Source organism: Hevea brasiliensis, chromosome 2 (assembly GCF_030052815.1).
Source record: "Hevea brasiliensis isolate MT/VB/25A 57/8 chromosome 2, ASM3005281v1, whole genome shotgun sequence".
Classification (NCBI taxonomy): domain Eukaryota; kingdom Viridiplantae; phylum Streptophyta; class Magnoliopsida; order Malpighiales; family Euphorbiaceae; genus Hevea; species Hevea brasiliensis.
Window position 1 is genome coordinate 6,050,237 of NC_079494.1, and position 20,054 is coordinate 6,070,290.

The following is a 20,054-nucleotide window of genomic DNA, read 5'->3' on the forward strand; positions in this document are numbered from 1 at the left end:
TTCAAGATATTGGAAATCTTTGCCACTCAAACAATTATGCAAGTCTCTACTGCTTTCCTTAAGTCCCAAGTCAAGAAAAGGCATGCACAGCCATGTTCGTAAGTATTAGAAACCAAAAACAATGCAAGTCCAAAAAATCATGGGCCATTAAAAAATATAGGAAAAATCATATTTTTCAATAGCCCATGATTATTGCTCAATCAAATTTGAAGTAAATTCAAATTTAGAAAATAATATCATTTTCAATTTGAGTTTTATATATTAATTTCATTTTTAATGAACCCATTTACAAATAATTACGTTAATTAAATATAAAATATATTTTTTTATAAAAATTTGGATATATTATACGTAATAAATAGAATCTAAGTATTTTATCTTGTTTCATAACTTTTTTTTTGAATTATCAAATTTAACATATAAATTGTTAATAAAAAAATATAAGTTAGTTAGATTATTAATTAAAATATATAAAATTAAACAAATTATACTATTATTAAACAATGTTATTATGTAATGACATTAATACCCTTTAGTTTAAAGGGTCATACTTCTATTAATTATGAAGCAATGTCTAATGGCTATTTTGTTCTTTGAATGCTTTATGAGACACAGTTGATGATTAAAATCATATGCCATCCAAATCAACCAATTTTCAGTTGTTTATGGTTTTAATGGAAATAAAAATTATAAATTACCATAATTAAAATATTAATTTAATAATATTAAATTAAATATTAAATAGGTAGAAGTGTATAAACGGTAAGTTTAATTTCAAATTAAATTAAATCGAAAAATTCAAAATAGAATTTCATTTAAAATTAAAATTAAACCGTACTGTAAAAACAATCAAATTAAATCAAACTTAAAATAAGCAATTGGGTCTTATTCAAATATTCAGTTCTTTCAAGTCTCCTTTTTTTTTTTTTTTTTTTTTCTATACTTAAATCATAAAATCAGTCATAATTTCAAACATTCGAAATAAAATAATAATCAATTTTTTTAGAACCGAATAAAAAAGTCTATTTCTTAAATATTTTAAGTTGAATCAATTTTTTTAATAATTTAGTTCAATCAATTTTTTTGATTTGACTAGACTTCCGCTCATTCCTGCTATAAGTGTATGAATTAAACCATAAGCTATGCAAAACATAGTTTCATAGAATTAGTATATATTACTATAATATATACTAGATTTTTCATCAATTACTCCTTAAATAATTCAATTAGTATTTAAGTCAATTATTAAATATATTATAATTAAATGTGCTACGTACATCTTACCTATATATAATTACTACATAGCACTATAATATGTGCCAAAACTTTTATCAATTTCTCATTATAGTTCAATTAGTACTTAAATTGCTATACCCCTCATCAGTCTACAGTGTAGCCGAGCAAAACAAATCACACTCGGTGTCGGAGCATTTTTAATCTATCTTATTATAATTCCCAGAACTTAATTTATTATTAAAAAGATCTCATGTGAAGTTTATATCACGAATAAAATTTTAATTAATTTGAAATTTTGAAATTTTTACAGAAAATTCGATAGGGTGGTGGCTAAAAATTAATAAAACAGTTCTTCAAAACTTGTTAAAAAAACACTTTAATTATATATATATATATATATCATATCCGCAACTCTAATAAACCTCAATTCAATTTCATGCAATCTCAATATTTCAAACTCAATTTCATTTATAACAGACTTAAGCTCACTTTTATAAAGAAATACTCAAATTTTATAAATTTTGCATAATTTACAATAATTACACAGGTTCATAATTTATAATACAAAATGAGTACCTAACTACAAAATGCAAAATTACTAACAAGCCTAATGAGTCCTACCAAAATACACTGCAGATGTAGTGACACTGTGCACAATACAGATCTGATCCTCACTCAGTCTGAGGTCTGCTGGGTTCTCGCTCTGTGTCTCCAGTACCTACGCGTGGCAAAAGCAACGCGCTAAGTAATACAGTTTAGTGATGCCAATATAAAGTAAAAATAAACTAAAATAAATGAATATGCAGAAATTATGGTAATATTTTATACAGATGAAATTTTTAATGAACATTAGTAGTATTTTTAATTTAGTACTTTTTATGCTCATTATTTGGTTATAATTTATTAAGACTTATTTTGGTTACCGAAGTAACCACCAATGACTGGACTGAATAAACGAGTAAACTGGCACTAGGTACCAAGTACCTCGGGCCGTCACACTATTGGTCATAAAGTGTCTACCAGGTGTGCAATAAAACGGCTAACAAGCCATAATAGTCATCGGGCACAAGGCCAAGTACATCAAGAGTATAAAAATGGCCAAAAGCCATAATGTCACAAAATGGCACTATATACCATAAATTACGAAATAGCATGAAGTCATATGCAGCACTGTTATCAGAACCCTATTGGCATGCCAACCTATTCAAACCAATCATACTAGGCATATTAGGGTATTTTAGAATGTTAATTATTTAATTTTTTGCATTTGATATTTAGTGGTTACTATTCATGCAAAAATATTGACTTTTTCATAGTTAATTGGTATGCTAGTTCTAATTACACCCAAATACCACATTTTGGATTTTACATTTGTTGGCATTGGTTGCCAAACTCAATTCAAAGCTCATTGGAAGAATTTTCAAAAATTCAGATTTGGTCACTTAGGTTTACTGTTCCATTGGACCAATCTACAGTAGGAATTAGGCTAAACTTTCTTAATCAAAGTTGTTCCTTTATGTGTCTATTTTAATTCTCTTTTTGAATCACCCCACTTGGAGTTTTGTAACTCAAGTTATGGTATTTTTATCATAATTGGCCGGATTGGCCTATTCCTAGACTTTCTGGCAGAATTTGGTTCTAGCAGTTTTGGTATCCTAACTTTGGCTAGCAATTTGAATTGGTTATGATCAGAATTTGGGTTTCTGTTCTTCATGAAAGTTGTTCTACATTGTCTAAGCTTTCCATGGGTTCTAAAAATCAGATCATTTGGACATCTCTACACAAAGTTATGGCTAATTGAACAAATACTGTTTATTTAGTTTTTTTCCAGGTCCAGAATTTTGATTATCCGGATTTAGGTAATTTTTAGGTCACCTTAAATTAGTTTTCTGGGCAGGGTCTCTTCATAAAAAATGTGGCATTATGTCCCTAGTTTCACCTCCAATTGGCTTTGCACCAATTAAAGCTAGACAAATCAAGTTATTGCTGCTTAAATACACTAGACTCAAGTCCAGGATTTCTAGCATAAAGGGGCAGCATACTAATTTACAATCTAATGCCACAATAAACTTCATTTTATAGTCAGACTTTATCAAATGATCACTAATTGACCATTAGAACATAAATCCATCATCAATTCCATAAACCCTCAATTTTTAGGTTCAAAACCCTAACCACAAATTCCCAATTACACATAACACATGCAATTCCCTTCATACTTCATATTTATGCTTATAATTAAACTAGAATTCAAGTTTAAATTGAATTAAACATACTAATTCCTCTCCCTACCATGGTTGCCAAAAATTGAGGGTTGCCCTAACATGCATATCTTTGTTCAAATTCCACAATTCCTAGCTTAATTTAATGTCCTAACAAAGAATTAAAAGAGAGAGAGAGAAGAAGTGGCACTAACCTCTTAGTGAGCAAATTCCAACTTCCAAAACTTCCTTGTTTCCACTTCTTTTTGCTTCTAAGCACCTTAGCAAGAGTAGGTAACAAGTTTTAATGAAGAAGATTAAGTGTGTTATGGGGAGAAATCAAAGAAATTTGAAGGTTGAATGAAGAAATTTTAATAGAGGAGGGAGAGAGATTTTCGGCCAAGGTTGAAGAAGAAGGAAAAATGGATTTGTTTGATGTAATTATCTCTAATTTAACTTCTATATTTAAGGTTGTCATAATGTGATTGGTTATAAAAATTTAATTGCATCATCTTATATCATGCTTATGTAATAAATCCAATTAAATTTCACTTTATTTTCTTCTTTTCTCCACCCATTTTTAATTAATTTTTTATCAATATTTATTCACATTTTATGTCGTAAATCTCACTTACTTGGATGGACAAGTTAGTCAAAAATCATTTCTGAAGGTGAAATGACCAAAATGCCCTTCGTTTTACTTAATGAGCTAAAATTGTCTGTACCGATTTAAAAAATTTTCTTACCATTTTGTTGGCATTCTTTTGTCATCTAAGGCTCAATAACTCTTCACTGGAGTCCCAAAAATTATTTCACAGGGTTTTCCACGGGTCTAGGGTTACTAACTATTTTTACAGTCGCTTCCCGTTAGGTCACCCATCGCCGGAGTTATGGCTCATTTAACCTTAGTGCATTTCATATCTTAAATTTTTCCTTAATTTTTTTTGTCATTATTTGGGTTATTTATGACTCCTCACTCTAGTTTAAATATAGTTCCTGACATTCTGGCTATTCGAACAGACATTGGTCACCGGAACAGTAGAATGTACAGACTATTTAAAGGGAGGGCGTTACAACTCTTTCCCTCTAACAAAAATTTTGTCCTCGAAATTTATCTGATACAAAAAGTTGAGGGAACTATTGCCTCATCGTCTCTTCATTTTCCCAGGTTGCCTTTTCGGTGTTGTGATGCCTCCAAAGTGAAGGAGCAGAAGCATGAAAAACACAAGTTTAGATCATTAAAATTCAAAATTTTTCTGCTAAGGTCACATACATCATGCAAGATTTATTTTTATCTATTTGATTTCAATGATAAACAGCATATTAAAACTCTTTTAATATATTTTTGGATCTACATTTGCCATTTAAGATTTTGGAATTAATAGATTAATTCATTAGAACCCTAGATTAGATCAAGAATAAGTATACTATCCTGTTTGATGCACTGCAGTGTGTTTGGCACCTTTGGGATGCGCCTAGGACACCAGATGTTATCCCTCTAGCTTGTCCACACCAAGATTACCAATGGCAGCCCCTTGAACAGCTTCTAAAGCTTTTCTAATCAATTAGAAAATCAGGTTTTGCCTTTTGAGAGATTATAGATGTAAACAGGACACTAGAAACGATTTCTAGTATTTTTAATTCAAGAGATTATTGGGAAATCTCTTTGAATTGATGAGAGATGAAGAAGATGAAAAGGAGAGGTGCTTTGGGGCGGCACCAATGAAACAAATAGCAGCTAGGTATTTTTTCTTTTCATCCTTTCCCTTATATAGCTAGGTCACTACTTAAAACCCTTGCCACATGTCACCTTCTAATTGGCTCTAGGTTTAATTGACCCAATCACATTGTGCCAAGTGTTAAACCTATATTTAATCTTGACTTTAATCATCTTACATGATTAAAAGACATATGGCAAGCTTATGTGTAGTGCCATGTGTCACCATCTCATGGTGCCACATGTCATCTTGTGAAATGACCAAAATACCCCTTGTGTCTTAATTTTGAGTTCTCAATCTAAAATAATTATTTCTCTTCTTCTAATCATTTTATATCAAAGATAAATAAATTAATTAATTTCTCATTAATTAAATTCATATTTAAACACTTTAAATATAAATTTAACTTATACTATATATCTAATAACCTAGATTTGGTTTCAAGCTATGCTAGGGACTTTACAATCTAATTGCAAACCAAACCTATTTAATTAATCAATTAAACTCTTTAATTAATTAATTAAATCATATTTAATTTGGTGATTACTTGTGTATGTGTGTGACTTACTAGGCTCATCACTAATTGGTAATGAGACATGATATTAACTCTTAATATCATCAAAACTCTTTCTTACCATAAATGATTTCTCCAAATCATTTTATGCACCTCATAGACCATGGTTAACACCTAGCATAGTATGCCATGGCCACCCAATTAGTAATAAGGTTTACCTTAAATGAACCTATAATCATATGTTACCATGTACTAAAATCTCTTTGTTACAAAATCCCAATTCGAGCTGGAGTCATGGTTTATGTCAAACCCTAATTGTGATGAATATTATATTCTCTTTTAATTCCAGTTCTTGATTAAAAAGATTTTCTCATCAGAAACTCTTTTCTGATTAAATTTATCTGTCCTGGCCAGGAACTTGAAACATTAAGAACAATTAAATGAACATAGAATTTTATCCCTATTTACTTAGAGGAACAGATTCCATCTTCATCAACACTTACCTCCATATATAACTAGTAGGAGCCAACACATGCCCATATACCCATACACAGTACAAGTATGAAAGTAGTATCAAACTCAAATCACCTATATACAACATAACTATGCTACCTCAGGTCTAAAGATTATATGCACTGATATGATTTATGACAATACATTGACAAGAGGAAACTCCATGTGCTTGTCATAAATGTCACTGGTTCGACCTACTTATCATATATAAGTGCCTATCATATTTGTTATATGGCATGAGACTCACCATTTCATTTTATTTACATCTCATATAAATAACTTGGGAACAAACATGATTACAATCTTTCTGGATAAGTCATGTCCTTATTGTGAAGTATCCTCGATTGTGAACCAATTTATGATATTTTGTGCTAGAAATACTGTCACTCATATTCTTAACAACTTAAGAATAGAATTTCTAATAAAATATCAATGGACCTTTTCTATTACACATAAATATATTATGTAAACGAAAAAGTGAAAATGCCTTTTATTAATAAAATATATACAAGATACATACTAAATGATATGCTCTAGGGCATACTACTAACACAAAGCACTTTCACCAGTGGAATCTGCTTGTTTCTCAATTCCTTCACTTCTCGAGCCAAAATCCGTATCGGTTCCTCTTCATATGTCAAGTCTGGTTGGATTTCAATCTCTTCCATGGAGATGACATGTGAAGGGTCTGATCTGTACCTTCTCAGCATGGATACATGAAACACATTATGAATCTTGTCCAGCTCTAGCGGTAAGGCTAGACTGTAGGCTACTGGACCCACACGTTCAGTGACTTCATATGGGCCAAAGAACCTAGGGCTTAGCTTACTCTTTCTTCCAAATCTCAATACCTTCTTCCATGGTGAGACTTTAAGAAACTCCTTATCACCAACTTTATATTCTATGTCTTTTCTCTTTAAATCAGCATAAGATTTCTGTCTGTCTGAGGCAACCTTCAATTTGGCTTTTATCAACTTCACTTTTTCCTCAGTTTGTTTCACCAGGTCTGGCCCCACAAGCTTATCTTTATCCAATTCAATTCAACACAATGGCGTTCTGCATTTCCTCCCATACAGTACCTCATATGGAGCCATTTAAATGCTAGCTTGGTAGCTATTATTGTAGGCTAATTCTGCCAATGGAAGGTATTTATCCCAACTTTCCTCAAACTCAATGATACAACTCCTTAGCATATCCTCAAGGACCTATCACATATTTTCTGGTGTTACTATCATTTCAATTTAATGTTCACAATAATTCAATGAGTTTTAAATTTTACCTGAATTACTCGTTCCGGCTGTCCATCCGTTTGAGGATGAAAAGCTGTGTTAAAATGGAGTTGTGTGCCCAAGGCTTCTTGCAATTTCTTCCAAAATCTTGATGTGAACCTCGGGTCTCTATCAGATATGATGGAAAGTGGGATTCTATGCAGTCTAACTATCTGACTGATATACAACTCTGCTAGCTTCTCCAATGAATAGTCAATTCTGACTGGTAGAAAATGTGTTAATTTCGTCAATCTATCCACTATTACCCATATTGTATCATGCTTCTTCAGGGTGAGAGGTAGGCCACTAACAAAATCCATGGTGACCCGATCCCATTTCCGTTCAGGTATGCTTATAAGCTATAACAAACCTGATAGAACTTGATGTTCTGTCTTGACTTGCTGACATGTCAAGCATCTAGTCACATAGTCAGCTATGTCCTTCTTCATACCAGGCCACCAGTAATGAGGCTTTAAATCATGATACATTTTAGTACTTTTTGGGTGCATAGCATAAACACTGGTGTGTGCCTCTTTCAGAATACTGATTTTCAATTCCCTATCATCTGGTACACACACTCTTTCTTTATAATACAAACACCCATTCTCTTTCATTTCATATTCTGTCTTTTTGCCCTCTGTATTTTGCCCATAATAGCCATTAGTTTCTCATCTACCTTCTGCCCATCTTGAATCTGCTGTAGCAGGTTTGGCTTCACTTGCAACTCAGCCAAAATAGCTCCATAATAAGCTATAGACAAACGGGCATGCAATGATCTCAATGCTGCAATGGACTTTTTGCTCAAGGTATCAACAACTACATTTGCTTTCCCAGGATGATAGTCAATCACACAATCATAGTCCTTCAGGAACTCAATCCACCGTCTCTGTCTAAGGTTGAGCTCCTTCTGGGTTGGCAAGTATTTCAGACTTTTTTGGTCTGTGTATAAGTTGCACTTTTCACCATACAAGTAATGCCTCCATATCTTCAGTGCAAATATGATCGCTGCTAACTCCACATCATGGGTAGGGTAATTTTTTTCATGTGGCCTTAATTGCCTGGAAGCATAGGCGATCACTTTTCCGACACTGGCTATGTTAACACTGGTGCCTCTGTTAACATAGCCTTCAACCTCTCAAAACTGGCTTGACACTTGTCATTTCAGTCAAATTTGATATTTTTATGTAGCAACTTGGTCAATGGAATAGCTATCAAATAAAACCCCTTCACAAACCTTCTGTAGTAACCAGCTAGCCCCAAGAAGCTTCTGACTTTAGTTGCATTTCTGGGAGGCTTCCACTCCATCACTGCTTCAATTTTCTTGGGATCCACTCTAATCCCATTAGCTGATACTATGTGTCCAAGAAAGGAGATCTCACTCAACCAGAAGTCACACTTGGATAACTTAGCATATAGTTTCTTCTCTCTCAGAGTTTACAGAACATTCCTCAAATGCTCATCATGTTCTTCTCTGTTCTTGGAATACACCAGTATATCATCAATGAAGACCACTACAAACCGATCTAGGTATGGATGGAAGATACAGCTCATAAGGTCCATAAAAGCTGCTGGTGTATTTGTCAAACCAAATAGCATCACTAGAAATTCATAGTGCCCATACCGGGTCCTGAATGCAGTCTTAGGCATATTTGCATCCTTTACCCTTAGCTAATGATACCCTGATATGAGATCAATCTTGGAAAATACGCCTGTTCCCTTCAATTGATCAAACAGATCATCAATTCTAGACAATGGGTACTTGTTCTTCATAGTCATTTTGTTTAACTGCCAGTAATCAATGCATAGTCTCAGTATCCCGTCCTTCTTCTTCACAAACAGCACCAGAGCTCCCCACGGTGACACACTGGGGCGTATGAACCCCTTATCCAGTAACTCCTGCAATTGGATTTTCAACTCCTTCAATTCAGCGAGTGCCATCCTAAAAGGGGCAATTGAGATCGGTGTTGTACTCGGCATTATCTCAATAACAAATTCTACTTCTCTTTCTAGTGGCAAACCAGGTAATTCTTCAGGGAAGACATCGGGAAAATCACTTACAGTAGGTATATCACACAGGTCAAGCTTAGCCTGCCTAATATTAACCACGTGTGCCAAATAGGCTTCACAGCCTTTTTTCATCAATTTCCTTGTAGTAGTGGTTAAAATGACATTAGATAGAAAATCTACCCTTTCCTCCACCACTGTTATCTCATCATTTTCAGGAGTTTTCAATGTAATTCTCTTCAATCTATAATCCACTATTGCCTGATGACGTGACAACCAATCCATTCCTAAGATCACGTCAAACTCGTAGAAGGGCAATTTAATTAGGTCTATCGAGAACTCATACTCTTGAATCCTCAATGGGCAACCTTTGCACACTCTATTTACCACCACACTATGGCCTAGTGGGTTAGTGACTAGGATATCTTGGTCACTTACCTCTACTTGAATTCCCCTCTCCACAGGTAACTCAATGCAAATATATGAATGTGTAGATTCTGGATCCACCAATGCATGCACAGGTATGTCATAGAGAGAGAACATACCCCTGATGACATCTGGAGCATCCTGCTCCTCTTGAGCTCTCATAGCATACACCTTTACTGGTGCCCTGGCCTTTGGCCTCTCAGCTGACTCTGATGCTGGCCTCTGTAAAGTTCCAACTGCCTCAAATTTACCCGGCTTTCTACCCCTTTGAGCTGCAGGGGCAGGTCTATCTGCTTGTACTAGAGTAGTTGTAGCAGTCCTTTTTGTACAATCTCTGATCTGGTGCTCAGTAGACCCACACTGGAAGCATCCCCTAGTTACTTGTTAACATTCACCCTTGTGCCACTTATGGCAGTGTGGACACGCTGAAGAGGCTGTTGGGGCTGGTCCCCTATACATCATCCCTAGAGAGCTGCCCAATGATGGTATGGATTGGCCTCTCCTCGGTGTGAACTGAGATCTGGGTCTCTGGGACTGGCCCTGAGATTGAGGACCTTTGAACTTCTTACCAGATGCAGGGGAAGAATTGGTCTGACCCGAACCTCTTTTCTGCTGTCTATCTCTTCTATTCTGCTCATTAATTCTGACTTTTTTCACTTTCAGCGTAGCTTCAACCAATTTTGCGAAGTTTATAATCCCCAAAGCTGTTATCATGAGCTTGATATTATCATTTAACCCTTCTTCGAACCTTCTGCACCTTTTAGCTTAAGTGGGTACTATCTCTCTTCCATACCTACTCAACCTCACAAATTCCCACTCATACTCTGATACTGACAATTGTCTCTACCTCAGGCTAATAAATTCCCTTATCTTTTCTTCCAAGTACACACTACTAACGTCTTTTTGAATTTCTCAAGGAAGAAGTCCCATGTTATCTGATCTGGCTGCACCTCCCTAGATACTGTGTCCCACCACTGATATGCATCATCCTAAAGTAGGGACACAACACCCTCTAGGTTCTGCTCTTGGGTGCAGTGAAGTTATTTCAGTACCCTCTCTGTTCTATCTAGCCAATTTTCGGCTGTTACAGGATCATCTTCCTTCTTTCCTAGGAAATCCACAGCCCCAAACTTTCTTAACTTTTCCAAATGGGATTTCTGGGATGACTACTGAGGTGGTGGAAGAGCCCTAGTCATTTGTCTAAAAAATTCAGCCATTTGCTGAAACAAGACCTACTGAGGTTGTGCAGGTGCCTCTTGTATTGGTGGAGCAGGTGCTTCCCTACCTCCAGCTTCAGCCATGTGTAGAGCATGACTCTCCACCTCTTCCTCAACTGCTCTTTGCGATGTCGGGTTTATATCCTAACCAAAATAAGCAAAAACAAATAGATCTGCATTAGTATCACCTCAACTCTTATAAATGCAATGCATGATATGTACTCTATCTAGACCCAAAAATGCCTAAACCGTGCTCTGACACCACTAAATATGACACACTTCACCCGTCTACAGTGTAGCCGAGCAAAGCATGCCACACTCGGTGCCGGAGCATTTTTAATCTATCTTATTACAATTCCCAGAACTTAATTTATTTATTAAAAAGATCTCAAGTGAAGTTTATATCACGAATTAAAATTTTATTTAATTTGAAATTTCGAAATTTTTACAGAAAATTCAGTAGGGTGCCGGCTAAAAATTAAGAAAACAGTTCTTCAAAACCTATTAAAAAAACACTTCCAATATATATATATATATATATATATATATATATATATATATATATATATCATATCCGCAACCCAATAAACCTCAACTCAATTTCATAAAGAAATACTCAAATTTTATAAATTTTGTATAATTTACAATAATTACACAGGTTTATAATTTACAATACAAAATGAGTACATAACTACAAAATGCAAAATTACTAACAAGCCTAATGGGTCCTTCCAAAATACATTGCAGATATAGTGACACTGTACACAATGCAGATCTGATTCTCAATCAGTCTGAGGTCTGCTAGGTTCTCACTCTGTGTCTCCAGTACCTACGCGTGGCAAAAGTAACGCACTAATCAATACAGCTTAGTGGTGCCAATATAAAGTAAAAATAAACTAAAATAAATAAATATGCAGAAATTATGGTAGTATTTTATATAGACAGAATTTTTAGTAAATATTAGTAATATTATTAATTTAGTACTTTTTATGTTCATTATTATTAAGACTTATTTTGGTTACCCAAGTAACCTATACTAGTGACTTGACTGGATAAACGAGTAAACTGGCACTGGGTGAAGGAACGGAAGCGTGAAAAACACAAGTTTATACCATTGAATTCAAAAATTTTCACCTAGGGTCACATGCATCATGCAAGATTTATTTTTATCTATTTGATTTCAATGATAAACAACATATTAAAACTCTTTTAATATGTTTTTGGATCTGTATTTGCCATTTAATATTTTAAAATTAATCAGATTAATTTTAGAACCCTAGATTAAATCAAGAACGATTACACTAACCTCTTGATGCACTGCAGCGTGTCTGCGCCTTTGAGATTCGTCTTCAGGACACCAGATATTGTCCCTCTAGCTTGTCCACACCAAGAACACCTATGGCAGCCCTTGAACAGCTTCTAAAGCCTTTTCTATTAATTAGAAATTCAAGTTCTGCCTTTTAAGAGATTAGAGATGTAAACAGGACACTAGAAATAATTTCTAGTGTTCTTAATTCAAGAGATTGATGGCTAATCTCTTTGAATTGATGAGAGATGAAGAAGAATAGATGAAAAGCCTCAAAGTGGCGTGACAAAGGAGAGGAGTGGCTGCTGGTTATTTTTTCTTTTCATAACCACACTAAAATAGCTAGGTTAACACATTAAACCCTTGCCACATGTCACCCTTTGATTAGCTCTAGGTTTAAGTGACCCAATCACATTGTGCCAAGTGTCAAACCTATATTTAATCTTGATTTTAATCATCTTACATGATTAAAAAAATATTTGGCAAGCTTATGTGTAATCCCATGTGTCACCATCTCATGGTGCCATGTGTCACACTGTGAAATGACCAAAATGCCCCTGTGTCTTAATTTTGAGTTCTTAACCCAAAATAATTATTTTTCTTCTTCTAATTAATTTATATCAAATATAAATTAATTAATTAATCTCTATTAATTAATTTCTCATTAATTAAATTCATATTTAAACACTTTAAATATAAATTTAATTTATACTACACATCCAATAATCTAGATTTGGTTTCAAGTCATGCTAGGGACTTTGCAATTTAATTGCAAACCAAACCTATTTAATTAATTAATTAAACTCTTTAATTAATTAATTAAATCATATTTAAATAGGTAATAACTTGTGTATGTGTGTGACTTACTAGGCTCATCACTAATTGGCAATGAGACATGATATCAACTCTTAATATCATCAGAACTCTTTCTTACCATAAATGATTTCTCTAAATCATTTTATGAACCTCATGGACCATGGTTAACACCTAGCATAGCATGCCATGGCCACCCAATTAGTAATAAGGTTTACCTTAAATGAACCTATAATCATATGTTACCATGCACTAGAATCTCTCTGTTACAAAATCCTAACTCAAGCTGGAGTCATGGTTTATGTCAAACTCCATTTGCTATGAATATTATCTTCTCTTTTAATTCCAGTTCTTGATTAAAAAAATTTTTCTCATCAGAAACTCTTTTCTGAATAAATCTATCTGTCCTGGCCAGGAACTTGAAACATCAAGAACAATTAAATGAACATAGGATTTTATCTCTATTTACTTAGAAGAACAGATTACATCTTGATCAACACCTACCTCCATATATAACTAGTAGGAGCCAACACATGCCTATATACCCATATATAGTACAAGTATGAAAGCAGTATCAAACTCAAACTACCTATATACAAGATAACTGTGCTATCTCAGGTCTAAAGATTATATGCACTGATATGATTTATGACAAAACATTGACAAGAGTAAACTCCATATGCTTGTCATAAGTGTCACTGGTTCGGCCTACTTATCATTTATAAGTGCCTATCATGTTTGTTATATGGCATGAGACTCACCATTCCATCTTATTTATATCTCATATAAATAACTTGGGAACAAACATGAATACAATCTTTCTGGATAAGTCATGTCCTTATTATGAAGTATCCTCGATTGTGAACCTATTTATGATACTTTGTGCTAGAAATATTGTCACTCATATTCTTAACAACTTAAGAATAATATTTCTAACAAAATATCAATGGACATTTTCTATTACACATAAATATATTATGTAAATGAAAAAGTGGAAATGCCTTTTATTATTAAAAATATGTACAAGATACATACTAAATGATATGCTCTAGGGCATACTACTAACAATCTCCCACTAGCACTAGAGCCATTCATTACAATATCTTAGACCTATCTTCTCAAGATGTCGGTCTAACTGAGTCTGTGACATAGGCTTAGTGAATGGATCAGCTGGATTTTCAGCTGATGCTATTTTCTGCATGGCTACATCGCCTCGCCCAACTATTTCTCTGATAATGTGGTAGCGCCTTTCTATGTGTTTGGATTTCTGGTGAGACCTTGGTTCCTTAGCCTGTATGACTGCTTCATTATTATCACAGTGTAGTGGAAATTCTGACTCAATGGAAGGAACTACTGTAAGTTCTGTCACGAACTTCTTTATCCAAACAGCTTCCTTTGCAGCATCTGATGCAGCAATATACTCAGCCTCAGTAGTGGAATCTGCAGTCGTGCTCTGTTTGGAACTCTTCCAACTGACTGCACCTCCATTACAAATGAACACATATCCAGAGGTAGACTTTCTATCATCGATATCTGATTGGAAATCAGAATTAGTATAACCATCCAATTGCAAGTCTCCACCTCCATAAATCAAGAATAAATCCTTAGTTCTTCTCAAGTACTTAAGGATATTCTTGACAGCTATCCAGTGTTCCAAACCTAGATTGGATTGATACCTGCTAGTCAAACTAACAGCATATGCGATATCCGGCCTAGTACACAATATTGCATACATTAAACTTCCAATAGCCGAAGCATATGGAATTCTTGCCATCTTATCTCTTTCTTCAAGTGTCTTTGGAGACATCTCTTTAGAAAGGTGGATACCATGTCTCACTGGTAACAATCCTCTCTTGGAATCAAGCATGTTAAACCTCTTTAACACCTTTTTCAAGTATAGACTTTGAGATAAACCAATTATTCTTTTCGCTCTATCTCTATAGATGCGAATCCCAAGAATATAGGTTGCCTCCCCTAAGTCTTTCATGGAGAATGTATTTGACAACCATACCTTTATAGTCATTAACACACCTGTGTCATTACCCATCAACAGTATGTCATCCACATATAAGACAAGGAAAGTGATAGCACTGTCACTAACCTTCTTATATACACATGGCTCATCCTCATTTTTGATAAAACCAAAGGATTTAATGGCTTCATCAAAACGGATGTTCCAACTCCTCGAGGCTTGTTTCAACCCATAAATGGATCGCTTTAGCTTGCATACCTTAGAACCATCTTGGGATTCAAAACCCCTAGGTTGTTCCATGAAAATGTTTTCTTCAATGTATCCATTGAGAAAAGCTGTTTTGACATCCATCTGCTAAATCTCATAATCATAGTATGCAGCTATTGCTAATAAAATCCTAATTAATTTAAGCATGGCAACAGGCGAGAAAGTCTCCTCATAGTCGATTCCTTGCCTTTGGCGAAACCCTTTCGCTACTAGCCTTGCCTTATAGGTCTCTACCTTTCCATCAGAATCAATTTTCTTCTTGAAAACCCATTTGTTCCCTATAGGTACAATACCTTCAGGTGGGTCAACAAGATCCCAAACTTGATTCTTATACATGGAATCAATTTCGGATTTCATAGCATCAATCCATTTTGAAGAGTCTATATCTGATATAGCTTCTTCATAGGTAAGTGGATCATCTCCATGATCTACTTCTTCATGAGTAGACAACTCTTGTTCTTCTTCATGAAGGAAACCATATCTCACTAGTGGGTGAGATACCCTGGTTGTTCTACGAGGAACAGCTGTAGATGTTTCATCAACGGGTATAGATTGACTAGATGGATCTATATCCATCTGATCTGTTGGTTGGTCAGAATTCTCCAATTCTAACTCTATTTGCCTTCCTTTGCCTCCTTCTTGAACAAATTGTTGTTCAAGAAATGTGGCATCTCTACTTATCACAACCTTTTGTGAAGTAGGCAAATAAAAATAATATCCAAAACTATCTTTTGGATATCCAACAAATCAACCTTTTTCTGATCTGGTCTCTAATTTATTAGTGTTTAGCTTTTTGATATAAGCTGGACAACCCCAAATCTTAACATGCTTAAGACTTGGTTTTCTTCCATGCCATATCTCATAAGGTGTGGAAGAAACTGATTTTGATGGAATCCTATTCAGAATATACAAAGCTGATTCTAATGCAAATCCCCAAAAGAAGATTGGCATATCAGTATAGCTCATCATATTACGTACCATATCCAATAGGGTACGATTTCTCCTTTCAGATACACCATTCAGTTGTGGTGTTCTTGGAGGAGTCAGCTGAGAAACAATGCCATGCTCTCTCAAGTATTCATCAAATTCAATACTCAAATATTCACCTCCACGATCTGATCGAAGAGCTTTAATACTCTTTCCTGTTTGATTTTCTACTTCAGATTTAAATTTTTTGAACTTTTCAAAAGATTAATGTTTGTATTTCATCAAATACAAATACCCAAACCTTGATTTATCATCAGTAAAGGTAATAAAATAATAAAAACCCCCTCTAGCCATTTCTTTAAATGGACCACATACATCACTATGTATTAGCTCCAAAATATTTTCAGCTCTTAGCCCTTGTCCAATAAAGGGTGATCTAGTCATTTTGCCCTGAAGGCAAGATTCACAAGTTGGAGTAGGCTCAGAGCCCAATGAGGATAAAATCCCCATTTTCTCCAGTTTTGCAATCCTATCTTCTGCAACATGACATAACCTTAAGTATCAAATATATTTTGAACTTAAGTTGGTTTTCACCATGGCATTGCATTCTTTTAGATCACTTGCATTCAATTTGTGTTTGTCATTATTATCCAAATAATAAAGACCATCATTCATATAACCCGAACCAACATATTTATTTCCAAAATAAATATTGCAAACATCATCTGTGAACTGAAATTCATAGCCATTTCTAGTCAAACTAGATATAGAAATGATGTTCTTAAAAGCATCAGGTACATATAAAATATTATCCAAACACAAAACATGTCCAAACATGTAAAAAGATTTAGATCCTATGGCTAAAGCTTCAACAGTTGAGCCATTGCCAATCCGGACTCTAATATCTTGAGAATGCAAGCTGCTACTGTTTGCTAGTTCCTGCATATCATTAGAAATGTGAGAACTGGCACCAGTATCTAAAACCCAAGCTGTAGATGAACTATGAGTATCATCAGAATCTAAATAACAAGATATGGACATACCTTCCGAAGGTGTATCCTTCTTGTTCTTCAGAGAAGCAAGATACTCTGGGCAGTTCCTTTTCCAGTGCCCATCCTTTTGGCAGTGGAAACACTTTCCTTTGCCTCCATCAGCTTTAGTTTTTCTTTTTTGTTTAGCTATTTTCTTGGAAGGACTAGGAATCTGAGGTTTCTTTTTCTTATAGCCCTTCTTCTTGTTGGACTTTCCAGCAGAAGAATATGCAACCAAAGCTACCTCTTTTCCTTTATTGCCTGGCATATTCTTTTGGGCAATAACCAGCATGTTGAGTAAACCAGCTAAGGTGCATTCCGGTTTAGTCATATGAAAATTTGTCACAAAATTCCCAAAAGACTCAGGAAGGGACTGAAGGATCAAATCCGTCTGTAGTTGGAAATCCATGTTGAAGTCAAGATGTTCCAACTGCTAAATCAGCCGAATATCTTGTGGACATGATCCCCAACATTCTGTCCCTCAGACATCCTCATACGGAATAGCTGTCTAGATATCTCATACCTAGCATTCCTGCTGTGCTCACCATACAACTCTTGTAGGTGAAGGAGGATCTCACTCGCACTCTGCATATTCTCATGTTGCTTCTGTAACTCATTACTCATGGAAGCAAGCATGTAACACTTAGCTCTCATATCATGCTCCTTCCACTTGTCCAAAATTTCATATTCCTCTTGTGTTGCCTCTGGAGGTAAGAGACCAGGAACATTTGAATCTAGAACATATCCTATATGTTCAAGGTTCAGGACAAGTTTCAAATTTCTTAGCCAATCAGACAGATTAGGTCCTGTCAACCTATTGTGATCAAGTATGCTTGCAAGGATATTGGATGGTGGTGGTTGTTTTGTGCTCATTTTTATCAGAAAATTAACTGCAGAAAATAACCAGATTAATTAGTAAATGTATCATGTAATTAACCAAAATGATTATGGTCTTTTAATCAAATTGGTCGTCCCACTAACTTAGCGAATCCTACACTTCCAAAGTAGAAAACGGAAATCCTAGTTGGATGGATTTCTAGTGGGTGATTGAATTCTTATAATTCTATTGATCATCCTCAGGTACATCCATTATTGGAATTACAATAAACTATAAGTGAGCAACTCCTTGCCCATCACATCTCATGTGAGGTTCAATCCTTTACCTAGCCCCTAATGCTCAAAATCTCAGGTACATCCATTATTGACTTATCTTGCATTAGTTAAGTTGATCTCATTGAGCCAGTAATTATGCAAATAATTTTAATGTCCTCAGGTACATCCAATATTGGCCACTAAACTATTTACATATTTACAACATCTCATGCTTAACAATTATTCTTAAGAAATCTCTTAAATTAATTGCATCTCATGCAACTATTTAAAATTTCTTAAAATAATTGCCCCAATGGAGGGCTTATATTATAATTACTTTAATTATAGCATTTCCAACTTAATCATTTGTTTGGAAGATTTTATGGTCATTCTAATTACTATTAAGGTCTTACTTTGCACATTATCCAATTAGCATGCATATATCATATAATAGCATACATTCCCATACATCTCATGCATTCATGGATAAGCAATAAATATGGTATGATCATGGACTTTCTAAGGGATTCAATTCTGAGCCACCAAGAATTGAATCAGGGCATTCCTAGGTGCATTTCATTCATTCATTCATTTTACAAGAGTTGCTGAAGGAGTACATAATCAACACTTGATCTTGAATTCCTCCCACTGGTTCCACCAATGCTCTTGACCTCCTTGAACTTCTTGCAATCCAATATTACATAGTAATCCTTAGCATACCAAGGTGAATTTACAAGAACTTAAATAAATGAAATTACAACCCAAAAATTATTACAAACTTAATAATACATGCCCAAAATAAATTAAAATAAATTAATTAATTTACAATCCCAAAGAAACATAACAGAAATAAATCCAATCACATTGGTCTTTTATAGTCCATGATCATCCATCATGCATATCACTATTTAACAATTAAATAAAACATACATACTTAAATTAAATTGAATATCTCATATTCAACTTAAAAATCCAGATTTGAATATGATTCAAATAAATTTAAAAATTCAGATTTGAATCTCATTCAAACAAATTTAAAAATTCAGATTTGAATCATATTCAAACAACTTTAAAAATTCAGATTTGAATCACATTCAAACATTTTTTAAAAAATCAGATTTGAATCACATTCAAACATTTTTTAAAAAATCAGATCTGAATTTTATTCAATCAATTTTAAAAAATCAGACTTAAATATGATTCAAACAACTTTAAAAATTCAGATTTGAATCTCATTCAAACAACTTTTAAAATTCAGATTTGAATCACATTCAAACAATTTTTAAAATTCTGATTTGAATCATAATTTAATTGTGTGATTAAAAATCCTAATTAAACATTTTAATTAGTCATATGATGAACCTTTCATCATGCAACAATTGCAGAATTTAATAACAACCATGCGCACCATGATCTTCCCAAGCCATGCGCACCATGTTGGAGTTCATCAAGCATGCCGCCACACCTCTTGATCCAACCAGCAATGGATCAATCATCTCATGATCAAATCACACAATTAAATCATATAATCAACAATCTAAATGGCAAA